We start from the raw sequence: 13,073 nt of genomic DNA, 5'->3' as shown, positions 1-13,073 counted from the left end.
TAATAATAATAATAATAATAATAATAATAATAATAATAATAATAATATACAAATCAAGGGATGCACAATACAATTGCTCACTACCCATAAGAATGTGCCTGATTCAAGGTCATAAAGTTATTAATAGACAGTTGTTCTGCTCTGAAACTCTGTGACAGCGTTTTCTGGGATCCTCTTGGTAACAGCAAGTTGCAGACATACCAGATCTACCTCTCTGCAACTTCCAAGTTACATGGAAAGGTAGAATGGGAAGAGAAGTCCTCAACTTCATCTGAAGTGCTGTTTTCAAGTTGTCCTGAGTTTTTCTTATTCCTCTTTCACTGTAGTAGGAAAACAATTTTGGTTTTGGAGCAAGATGAGAGACTTGATAGCTTTTCTCTAAATTTCTAACTTTTCTTAGAAACATTTGGTCCCTACACTGTCTCCATCTGCTCCCCCTCACCCAGAGCTGCCGAAGTGCTGGCACGAGGCAAGTTTATGCCTGTGCAACGGGATGAGCAGCATGTTCAGAAACACTGGCAAAACTACAGTCAGTCCACCTTGCTCCTTAGGAAAAGGATTACTAACAAACTTCAGTACACTTAAGGAAAAGTGAAAAAAGAGCCAGGAGTCTGGGATTGTGGTCACACAGTAAAAAAGAGTAAGAGAGTTTTGTGTCGGTGGGAAATTCAGTAACTGAAATCTTATGGGTATAGAGGAGGAATACATCGAGATGATAAAAAGGAGAGGAATTATCTACTTCTAAAATTAAAAAAAGGAATTATCTACTTCTAAAATTAAAAAAAGGAATATGCAGTGACTCAGGATCACAATACTGAGTTCACAAAAGGCAGTCGGTACTGCAGAGGTTTGGACTTCCCAGCTGCCTGGCTATGCTTAGGGAGGTTTCCCTGTTTTTCCAGGGTGCACCATTGATGGTCCTCACATTGAGGTGTAGGTGAAGGAGAGGAATGGGCAGCAGGAAGGCTTGAGGCTGACTATGAGAGCTCCTCCAAGGAGAGATGGATGTGACCAAACTGTATTCAGAACCCTCAATGAAGTAAAACCATTTATGTTCAATAAGAAGCATGACCTGCTTGTGACAGGAGAAGGGGACCAGGCAGTCCCTGACTTGCCCGGTCAGGGGCTGTGGTGTGCCAGCACAGAGCTGGGTGCAGAGCTAATGGTGTCCCAGATGTCAGTGTGGGGACAGAGTCACTGGTGTCTTTGCTGACTATGAGCTCAGGACCATGGCTTCATTGCATTGCTTCAGATATGGCCAGACACTCCAGAGCACGGCACTGCAGCTCATTGCTCTGAATACTGCAATCCCTTAGCTCATACAAACCTCAGAGTAAACTCACTTCTTGCAGAAACTCAAACCCTTTTCAATAGGAGCTTGGCTGGAGCTGTTCTTCATCCCTAATCTTTTAATACACAGTGTTTTTTCCCACACAGATACCCCTCAGATACACAGGGCTTTCAGCTCTCTGTGCAGGGTCCTGCAGCATCACTGTATGCTACCAAGGCTCTTGCAAACATGGTTACAAATCTGCCAGGTACCAATCAGAGAGGGGATGCCAGGAATCCAAGTGAATTAGAGTCTGCAGGGGAGATGGCAGCAGGCAGAGAAAGGGCGCAAGGAAGCCATGGAGCAATACTAACTAGCAGGAAGAGCAGCTTTCTTCAGGCAAACACTTGCAGGACCTCTGCCTTCCTTCAATGAAGGGTTTCTACTGCTGGCTAAACCTTCCTGAGAAAACTCTGACAACTTCATTCTCCAAAACACTAGTGTTAATAAATTTGGGTCCATTGTATTTGACTTGGCATAATAAGAAACTCACAGGTTTATGTAAAAACTGCTTAACATGAAGCTGTTCTTATCTAAATTTCAGCCTCTGTGCAGGCAAGCTCAGAAGCCATACAGCACTGATCTTTTACCTTCACACCTCTGAAGTTGCTAAAATCATATAATCATAGAATGATTATACAGAGTATTTTATATGTCCACTGTTGAGATCTGTAGAAGCTACTGATATATACTCTTTCTATGCAGATGTCCTGAAGTACTCCAATATCTGAATGTGTAACTCATATACAACCTGTTAAAAATAAACACATGCCCATTGCCAGCAGTAGAAGAACATTTATGAAGTTAAATACTCAGGAACTGGGAAATGCCATAGTTGAAGCTGTCTCTGCAGCAGTATCTCAAATATGCTGCAAAGAACAGAGTGTTTCTTGCTTCACTTCCCACCTTCCTCCCCAGGCAGGCTGAGCTCCTCTTCCTTCTCTTTCCCCTATGGACTTAGGTTGCTGAGGACCAGACCTGCTGGTTTTTGGCTTGCACAAAGACTAGCAGGGATGAGCTCTGTGCTTCCTTCTATGTGGCAGGAACAGAAGCCATTTATGTTACTGTGGATACATTTGCTCTTACCTAAAATTGAGGAAAGAGGCAGCTGGGGAGAAGGGGTGAGAGAGGGTGTTTTGCACTGTGGTTTTTCCCTGAAGCCTGTGGTGGGGCGGGTGTGAAGCCTGTAAGAGCACAGCTCAGTATGGACAGCAGGAGTGCCATATCAGGGGCAGATAAGGAGCACATTTCTTGCAAGGACTAAAAGCCTCATTCCCCTTATCTCAATTTTCAGAGCCACAGAAGCTCTATGTCTTTCTCCTGTTTGACTAATGTATTTAGAAACCGACATAGAGCAGCTACACATGCTCCCATCTTCCCTGGGGCAGGCACAGCATGGCCAGCGGTCTCTCTCTCTCTCCTTCCCTCCCTCCCTTGGGAGCATGGGAGATGGGGGCTGTGCATGTTTAACACCCCGCTGTCTACACGATATGTAGGTGCACATCCCAGTCATCTTTTCAGCAGCTGCCCCCAGGAACATGACTTTGCTATTTATGCTGCTCCCTCTCCTGCTCCCACGCCCATCGCACTGTGTGGGTCCCTAGCCTACGGTGGGTTTTCCCTCGGCTAAATGACTCAAGTGGCAATAAGACCCAGCAGCTGTGCTGGACACTGCCACAGCAGTTTCCACTAGAGTAACCCTGGAAGACTGCCAGTAAGGTAGAGGGTTTGGCATGCTGCTCACTGGGCTCTCATGTCCCTGCAAGGTGGCTTTAGTCCCTCACCCTGAGATCACTTGACTTCCAACCTTCCTCTGAAGCATCTGAGCAGCTCCCACAGAAATGGGAACAGTTTCTGTAGGAGGGACTGTAGGTAATGACTGGACACCAACTTAAAACATGGCTAGCAACACCACTGTCTCCATCCCTCATTTGAAGAGGGTGGGATGTGCTCCGAGCACAGGCACAGGGCAGGTCCTGCAAATGATGTGGTGATTGTCCTCTCCTGTTACTTCCACCAGTGTGCAGGCTGACACAGCCTGGACCTGGGCAGCTGCCCACCCAGCAGTGGCTACTTAAATGCAGCCTCTAGACACATAGACCCAAGTTCATCCAACGGGACTTTTAAGTACTAGAGCCCATCCAAACTTCTCTGGCCTCATTGTAGTATTGGTGAGGGACCGGAGATTTCAGTAAAGGTGAGCTAAGGACCTGCCTTTTCCGTTATGTTCGACAGAAAAGAAAGCTGTGGCAAAAAAGTAGGAACAAGGGGTAGGAATTTAAGCAGGACCTTTGAGCTACTTTTTAAAGTCCAAACTTTTTTTTTAAATTTTCTTTACAGACATCTGAAGTGTAGGATTTTGAAATATGAAAGCAGTTATTTGAGCTCAAAAGTGCTCACAGAGAAGCAGCAGTCACCTGTTTGACTTTAGACAGCAGTGGAAGAAGCTACATTTCTTTTCATATTGATTACACCTCTGTAGGCACTATTGCTGGTGCCTGCAGCAGAGAGGGCTGCAATTGAGTCCTGTGGTAGGCTGGCTACAGGAGGCAGAGATGGATGCCTGAAGAGAGGAAGTTAGGGTAACAGGTGCTGAGTGCTCTGAAGAGGGATAAAAGGTTTGTAAATTTCTGGAAAACTCAAAAACATTTAAAGGACATAAATAAGATTGTTTGGGTTTTTTTCCTGTAGAAAGAAAGTGTGATGAGACCTGTGATTGCACCTATGCAGAGGCAAATAGGAGTAAGTAAAGTTTTCCCTGACATTGTGTAAGTCTTGTCCCAGGGCTAGATGCATCTGGTGGGAGTTTATACTGCAAGTAACTGTGCTTTTCTGTGGGAAGTTACTCCCCTGAGACATTCCAGAGGGATTAGTCAGATTTGTATGCCTCTGAAAGAAATGTGTACTATGGCTTCTGGAAAGAAAATAATAAAAATAATCCCAAGCAAAGCTGTAGTGCAAGCAGATGGAGCTGCCCAGCCAGGCTGAGCAGGCTCAGGCTGTCCATGGACAGCTCTGCCCACCTGCAGAGTGTGTGCAAGTCAGATGGAGCTCTAAAAAAATCTGTGCTGTTCAAGAGAAAACAAAACTTGGGCTTGAAGATGGCAATGAGGGGTGGGAAGTAAGTTTGCAGACAGCACCAAATTGGGCAGGAGTGTTGATCTGCTAGAGGTTAGGAAGGCTCTGCTGAGGGATCTGGACAGGCTGGATCGAAGGGCTGAGGCCAATTGGATGAGGTTTAATAGGACCAAGTACTGGGTCCTGCACTTGGGTCACAACAACCCCATGCAGCAATACAGGCTGAAGGAAGAGTTCCTGGAAAGCTGCTCAGCAGAAAAGGACCTGGGGATGCTGGTCGACAGCTGACCTGAGCTGAACATGAGCCAGCAGTGTGCCCAGGTGGCCAAGAAGGCCAATGGTATCCTGGCCTGTATCAGCAATAGTGTGGCCAGCAGGACCAGGGCAGTTATCCTCTCCCTGCACTCAGCACAGTTGAGGCCATATGTCGATTCTTGTGTTCAGTTTTGAGTTCCTCACTACAAGAAAGACATCCAGAGTGCATCCAGAGAAGGGCAACAAGTATACGGAGTGGCTGAGGGCACTGGGGTTGTTTAGCCTGGGGGAGTCTCAGGGGCAACCTTATCTCTCTCCACAACTACCTTGAAAGGAGGGTGTAGCAAGGTTGGAGTTGGTATCTTCTCCCAGGAAACAAATGACAGGACAAGGGGAAATAGCCTCAAGTTGTGCCAGGGGAGGTTTAGATTGGATATTGGGAAAAATTTCTTCACTGAAAGGGTGGTCAGGCATTGGAACACACTGCTCAGGGAAGTGGTGGAATCATCATCCCTGGAAGTGTTCAAAAAACAGGTAGATGTGGCATTTGGGGACGTGGTTTAGTGGTGAACATGGTGTTGCCAAGTTAAGGATTGGACTTGATGATCTAGGAGGTCTTTTCCAACCTTAATATTTCTATGATTCTATGAATTTGAGTGGAAAGTTTGAGGTACTTTTCAAAATCCACACTTTCTTTGACTCTTTTTTTGTTCTCTTTTAAAGACAGCTAAACTGTTGCTATTTGTAGTCTTGCATCTCACACAAGTAAGAACCTTTTGCACTAAGCAGAGGACCAAGTGGATTAAAGATTCTGTAGTTTCCAAGAGGAATAACAATTCCAGAGCGGGAAATCATTACTATTCCATCCCTTGGGAGACCAATGGGTTAATTTGTTCATGTTTGAGTATTTGAACTAACAGTGTGCAAATTCCACATCTCTTTCTAATTTTGGAAAAGTATGTTGATAAATCAGACATCCACAGCTGGGTCCAGAATGTTCTTCTGGATGTGTTGTGGCTGTTGGGTGGGACAGAAGAATAAATGCGTGCTTTCTAAGTAGGAAGACTGCATCTGAAAGATATGATCTGTTAGCATAAAATAGTGTGAAATTGTTTTAAATGAAAATCCAAATTCTGTATTTAGAGCTTGGTAAAAAATATAATTGAGCAAAAATCACTTTGCCACCACTACAACCTGCTGTTTGGTCTTGAAACCAAAACTGTGCCCAAGATATATAAATCCTCAGGGATATTTCCACAACGGAAGTGGTGTTACACTGGCCATCTGCCCTCTCTGCCCCACTGGGAAACCACCCCGTTGCTTGTTTGTGGGCTGGCTTTAAGAGATGGAGGCAATTTTGTTGAGGTCATCTTGACTAATTAACCGAGAGAGCTGGCTGTGTCTGTACAAAGCCGCATTTGCCAGTGATCAGAGAAGCATCCAGCTGTGTTTTCTTGGGATCCAAACTGTGGTGGCAACAGATTTAAGAAGCAGAGAGAAAACATGTTTGTTACTTGTGCTGATCTGAAGGGCCTGCTCCTTCCTACTGAGGTCCAGGATTCCTTTTGGAGCTCCCAGGGAGGAACCAGCAGCCATCAACCACAAAAGAGGTTTTGACCATTTTATCACTTGTTGAAACCGTATGTATTGGCTTCAACAAATTTCGCAATATTGGAAATGGGAGAGAATGAGGGGGGAAAAAATCTTGTAATAAGCTGCTGGTTTATCTGGGACACTCCTCTTGCTTGCTCTCCAAAGAAAAAGTAGTTTATTTTTTCCAAATTGGGTGAAAAAAGTCAGCAACTTCTTTGTTGTCTCTAAAGTGGATTTCCCATTTTCTGGCCAGCTTCTTTTGCCAGTAGGGCTGCATTGCCTGCATAGGGATAATTTACCTGTTCCCCAAGCAGGGAGTGGGTGTCTGGGGCCAAGGAGGACAAACATCATCTGGTGGAGGCCCAACCAGCCTCTCCCTTGGGCCAGGATTTGGTGGATGAGGTCCATTCATGCTCAGAAACCTCAGCCCTTTGGCAGAATGACATGATAAGGATATGCCTCAGGTCTGTATTTCAAGGGCATTATTTGATGAGAGTAGTAAGTTACTGAATAGGGTAAATCAGAATAGCACAACAGTTGAAAACTTGGTCTTGATTTAATACAGGCAAATGAGATTTTTGTGTTAAGTTGTTAATTTAATCTTAGCTTTGCATGATCCTCAGTCACTGGTTTTCATAAGGCCTAGAAGGAAAAGTTAGACAGAAATAATAAGAACTTGGGAAGGGCCGGGCAGTTAAAATTGCATGGTTGTGAACTGAGATGGGAGGTGGAAATCAGGTGCTGCAAGCTTGTGGCAGGGTCAGGTTTATGTGTATGGTCTGACCAAGCCAAAGATCCTGCCAAAGAATGAAATGGGAGGATGAACACTCTTTCGTGTTTTTAGTTTGCTTCCATCCAGTCCCATGGCTACAAAGGAGATATCATCTGTGATAGCTACTGTCCACCAACTATCCTTGCCTCAGCTGGTCACAGAGGTGACACTATGATTTGGATCACGACCTCCAGCTGCAACTGCCACAAACATCACGTGCCACTTTCCGTTGATTGCACTGGTGGAAAAGGCAAGTGCTGCTTGGGAAAACAATGAATATCACTCAGTTTTCAAAAATCTTTGCAAAAGAAACATCAGAAAAGTGTTTAAGATTGATTGAAATGGTTGGCTTTAACTTTCATGAGGTTACTTCTGCCACATAATTATCTTACACATTATAAACATAACTTGAAGTGTATTTCTAAAGGAAAACAAAACTGGTTTTGTTTTGAAAATGCTAAAACAGGCTCTTCTAGAGGCTGGCTGGACTTTACAAAGGTTTTGCCCCAAAGTAAAAAGCCATCATTCATCAAGCTGCTTTGCATTTCAGTAGGCTCAGGTTTTCCAGCATAAAATGTTTCCATCTTTCTTTGACCAGCTCTATTGAAAGCTGTCAGTGGTGATACCAACAGTGGCCTTATGAGGCTGTGAAGGGGAGCTCTAAGAAATGTTTGTCAAAGCATTACCACTGCTTCAGAACAAGGTTTATTACTATAACTTCAACACAGCAATGGGGACATCTTGCTGTGTCAACATGAGGTGTTTTATTCATTTAACGTCATTTGTTAAAGAAAAGTAATTCCAAATTCTGTAAGTTGAGTAATTATTTTTTTTTCTTACATTTAAGCAGACTTGCAGTGGACATACAGGGTTTTTTACTTCCTTTTGCTTTCTGAGCTGCAGTTACAAGCAGTACCCAAGTGATATTTTTGCAGGTTTGCGTGGTTGGGTTTGGGTCTTGAGCAGTAAATCTCTTTTCCAGTGGGCCTCAAGGCAGGAGTTAACACCAGCATGTTGCCCATGTCCCAGCTTGTGTTATAGCTCTGTGCTGTATGGGATGGTTTTTTTAAATGATTTCTAAAATGTTGGGTTTTTTTAAAAAAATACTATGGTTATGTGCTTTTTGAAAACTGTGGATTAGTTTTTTCTCAGTTTGCAGTAATAACTAACCTTCCCTCTCCCCCTGCTTTTAATCCGTGAGCATGTAGATGCAGATTATTGATTTTTCAGCATCTTAAAATCCCTTAAATTGGTGAGCTCTCCTGTGAGGTAAAATCTGCAGGACCTCTGGCCCTGGCATGACAGAGTGATCTGTCCTGAGGGAGGGCTCTGATTTTTCCCTGATAAAAGGATTTGCTCTAACATTTTTAACTATTTTAAGGTTGAGGGTTTTTTCATTAAATGTGGCTATTTTATTGATCTCTTCCTTTTTTTTATATTAAAATTTTGAATTAAAGTAGTAATTTGCTTAGAAGGCAAATACCTAAAGAATACTTGAGGTGAATGGTAAAACTGACAGAGGCAGTGTGTTATGGATCTCTAGTAAATAAATATCTTGTAAGCATGATGGTCAGCAGAGGAAGATTTGGGATCTCTGCTTCTAACTCTGATTTCATCCCCTGTGTGTTCCCCTCCCAACAGACTCCTGTTCTGATATTCATGAGAAACAGTTTTGCCATCACCATTTGTTCTTCTGCAGGTTCCTTCTACTCCTGGAGCCTGCTTGGCTCTGCACCTGTCAGCTTGCCTGTTGACAAATTGCTGCAGACATGCATCCACCTACTCTGAGTTTGCCAAAGGCTTCCACACGACACAGTGTATGTCCATTAAACAGCTCATAGTGTGTTATCACAGACTGTAAATTACTGCTTAATCACACAACTGGCCTGGATGTCCATCTCAGTCTGAGCTCAGCTTCTCCATGCGACTGATGATGAAGGATGTGTGCATACCAATAGCACCAAGTATTATGTTCTTGGGAATCCAGAGCAGGAGCCACCACAACATATGTGACGTGACTTGCTCCAACCTAGAAAAACTGTTTGAGGGGTTGTATGGATGTGGGTACATCTGAGTAAATATGATAAGAGAACATAAGGATTTAAATGAGCAATGTCCTGCCCTATATAACAATAAACCAAACAAATCAAAATCCCCTCTCCTCCCCCACGTTAATCTCTTTTCTCCTGTTTCTCATTCTCACAAATCTGTCCTTGGTATTTGCAGTAGCCTGTTTTCAGCATGGCAAAGTTTGCCCCTGTGTAGCATTTCAAGTAAAACAATTTAATGGCCCATTGGCTAAATGCTGACTAACCTACTTTGAATTCAGTGGGAGGTACGGACAGAGCAAAATCTCAGCAAGGATTTTGGCATAGCATCCTGTGGCATTCACATCCTTGCAGTTTAGCGGGAGCTATTTACTCATATGGGGCTGTTTCATGCTCTGCATGAAAACTATTTTAACATTTTTTTTGCATTGAAGCAGCATTACTGAGGCACTTACTCAACTTTCATTTGTCAGGCTTTGCTCTTTGGCCCTGCACGAAGTGGGGCCTCTTCACGATGTCATTCAGCAACATGTTCTTCTCTATTGACCTCTCTCTGTGTATAACTGTGAATTGTATGGGATATTACAGATTTATTCTTTATTTGGCCGTAGAGAGGTATCGCTGGCAAGCATACATAAACACAGTTATATAGTAAGTATGGTCTGCCATGGCTCAGTTTGGGTTGTGGAAACATCCACAAAGCACACAGACCTGTAGCCGGCTGCTTTTCAATGGCAACGTGATTACCATCCCCCCTGGTAGCATGGGAAACCTCAGCTCTGACCTAGGAGCAGGCAGTATGAGTGATACTGTCACAGGTTTCCTGGTAGGAGCCTGTGCATCTACATTCTGTTCTACCTCTGCTTTGATAGATCAGAGGTGATGTGCAAAGGCAGAGTCCTGCTGTCCGCATCTATAGATGGCACAGCTGATCCCTGGAGTCTGGCTGGAGAACACATGGGTAAGTAATGCTACTGGCTAAGCAAGCGGCGTACAGCAGATGCACAGGGAAGGAATACCTGCAGGAAACCAGTGTGGCCTTTCCTAATCACCCTACTGCTGGATCCATGGGTGGGTGAGTCCCTATGGCTTAGATTCATGGACTGCATTTAGTGTTTAGACCTCTACCTTTCTCTCTTGCCTCTTCTGTTTTAGTCTTCATGTGTATTTTAAATCATTGGGGCCTACACATGACAGGATGAGGGTTTTTTTGTTCCACAGGGGATGCCTTTGGGCTTTTTCTATTTTTCCTGTGCAACTTACTTTCTGAAGAGGAAGAACATGGTCAAAAAATATTTTACTTCCTTCAGCCAGAAGAACTACAGACCAGCTTATAAGACACTCCAAAATCTAAAAATGCAGATGTTAAGAGGTTTTATTATGGCCGTTAGGCTTTTTTAAACAAAAACAAACAAACAGTGGAAATTCTGTGCTTAAATCCTGTTTTATTCTATGCAGTTTTGTCTCCTTCATCCCTTTTTAAAGTCATCTGAAAGCTCTCTGAATTAACATTCATTGAAATCAATACCAGTTTGGGAGAATTGATTAAGGTTCATTCATGAAATAAACAAACATGTATCTATTTTTGGAATATTTTTCAAAGAGCTGTGCTGTGACAATCACAGGGAGACACAAAACATAAATATATGCATAGAACACAAACTTTATCTGTTGCAGAGCAGCAGATGCCCTGGCAATCAGATGCTCAGCTGTAAAAGAAATCTAAAATCTCTACTCAGATTTAGCAAGTCATTTGTCAGTAGAGTACCCTTTTCTGCAGCTAACCAGTAGGCCCAAACATGAATAAAGGGCTAGGAGCCAAAAATTAGTAATGGAAATGCTTCACAAGTCCCTCCTTCCTTTATAGTTTGTTTAAAACAGTGACACTTGTTTTTCTTTGAGCTTTCTATTACATGTATGTTGTGATCTTACTTCCTGCTTCTCCTCTGACCAGAGGTTAACTGAAGACTTCCTACCAGCTTTACCGCTGGTATTATTCTGAGCTTTGAAGTAAGTCCTCTTGTTACTTCCCTCCCTCTTCACTGCTGCCCCAGGACCTTTGGCTGAGCTCAGCCTTGAGAGGTTTCCCACTAGTGCCTCCAGGAAACACCCCTCGGTTCCCTATGGAACATCAACAGACCCTCAAAGCCTACCCATTCAGCTAGTGCTGGACAGAGATCTTCTGTCCTGTAAGTCCTCAGCTCAGACCAGCAACACAAAGATCAGGCTTAGTCTGGGCCTGAGGCTCGTGCACAAGCAGTAGCTTGGTTTTTTTGTGCAGCAGGCAAGGTCTCCAGTGCTGCATTCCAGTGGAACAAGTGAGGGAAGCAAGATGATGCACTTAGGGCAGGTCTTCACATTTCCAAAATAATGAAGTTCATCATGAGATGCATTAGACTACAATCTGATAAATGAGAACTTTACTACATATGAAGAATATTTGGCATTCTAGAGAGATTAGCTTATTTTGGCTCCATCACTTCCATCACATACATCCATGAGGAAAGTAAAATGTATTGTATAATGGGAACAGTAAATAATAAAAGAAACATTTCACGGAGGGGCAAAATACCTGATCTAATGTTGAAATGCATCATTTGGACTTTCGTAGTAGTCAGTTTATGTACTGCTAGTCCATCAAAACATTTTAGATCAAACCCGTATGAAAGAGCTTATACAATAGATAAATTTTAGATTTTACCCTTTTTATTATTTATTTTGTCCTTATCCTTTTGTGGTTCTAAGATCTTTGTGGTTAATTTTAAAAAATACTTTCTCAGACTGTGCATAATCTCACAATTCTTAGTTCCACTAAAGCTTTTGGAAAAAAACATAATGGCAAAGGAAAATACAACAGTGCTGACAAGTTTCATGTATTTTACTTAAATTTGAGTCAGCTAAGATTCAGAATTACAGGAAGATCGAATTTAAGGAAATTTGATGTGTGTTGTGAACTTATATAAATATTCCTTAACTGCCTTTATCTTCCCCACATAACACACTTGTGAGTTAACTCTGTCTTTAAAACAAAGTTTATAAGTAACTAAGGTTAATAATGACCCAATAAGGTAATCTGAGTAAGTCCTTTTTAAGTGTTTTCCACTCACAACACTTTAAATATTTTTACTGGGGATTTGACTCTCTTGTATACTTCACATAGATTTCTGGATACGAAATAAATGCTTATTTTTATTGGACATTTTTCTATGATACTTGAAAAGAGTCCCAAGCATCTCAGAACACAGCTTGAGAAAAGCCACACCTCAAAAATTAAACTACACTGAATATTGATGCAAATTCTCCCTATTAGTAATGCCACTAAAGCAAAACAGTTGTAAAGGCTTGGATAAAATTGGGAACTTCAAGAAGTACATTATACGTAAATGTAACACCACACACAATCAAAAATCCTTTATGAAAGGAACTGCAAAAGCTTGCTTTAGAGGAATCAAGTTATTTTTTTCTTTCCAAAAGAAGAGTCAAACCATCATGCACTATTTAATCAGTAAGGCTAAATACTTTACACATTAAGGCCCCTACACCGCAGTGCCAGTGAAATTGAACTGGCCGTTAACCTCTGCCTTGCAGTGCCAAGTGTTCTCCTGGTATGTTGCAGAATGAAGGAAATTGCCATCCTGAACCTTCTCACTTCACTGTGACTGATGCAGAGATCAAAGTGAAACAGGCACACATGATTTTCACATGCGTCCGGCACAAGGTAAATTAGAAAGCAAGGTCATTAAACTTGCAGGAGGGGATGGAAGGAAAAGTTGAATAACTGATTTATTCTTCTTTTCATTCTCCCTCCCTCAGGGTAAAGCATAACCACTGTAAAAATTTAAATAAGCCATTTAGTCATAAGGGATTAACCAATTACCACACCATTAGCTGCTGTGAAATAGTTAATGTTGCAGAAATCTGAAAAAAATAAATCCACCCCAGATTTGCCTGCTCTCAGTGCACTTTTTATGAAGGTTCATTAGAGAAAATTAGAGCA

Source organism: Neopelma chrysocephalum, unplaced genomic scaffold (genome assembly GCF_003984885.1).
Source record: "Neopelma chrysocephalum unplaced genomic scaffold, ASM398488v2 Primary Assembly neopelma1_43, whole genome shotgun sequence".
Classification (NCBI taxonomy): domain Eukaryota; kingdom Metazoa; phylum Chordata; class Aves; order Passeriformes; family Pipridae; genus Neopelma; species Neopelma chrysocephalum.
This window is presented reverse-complemented; position numbering follows the sequence as displayed.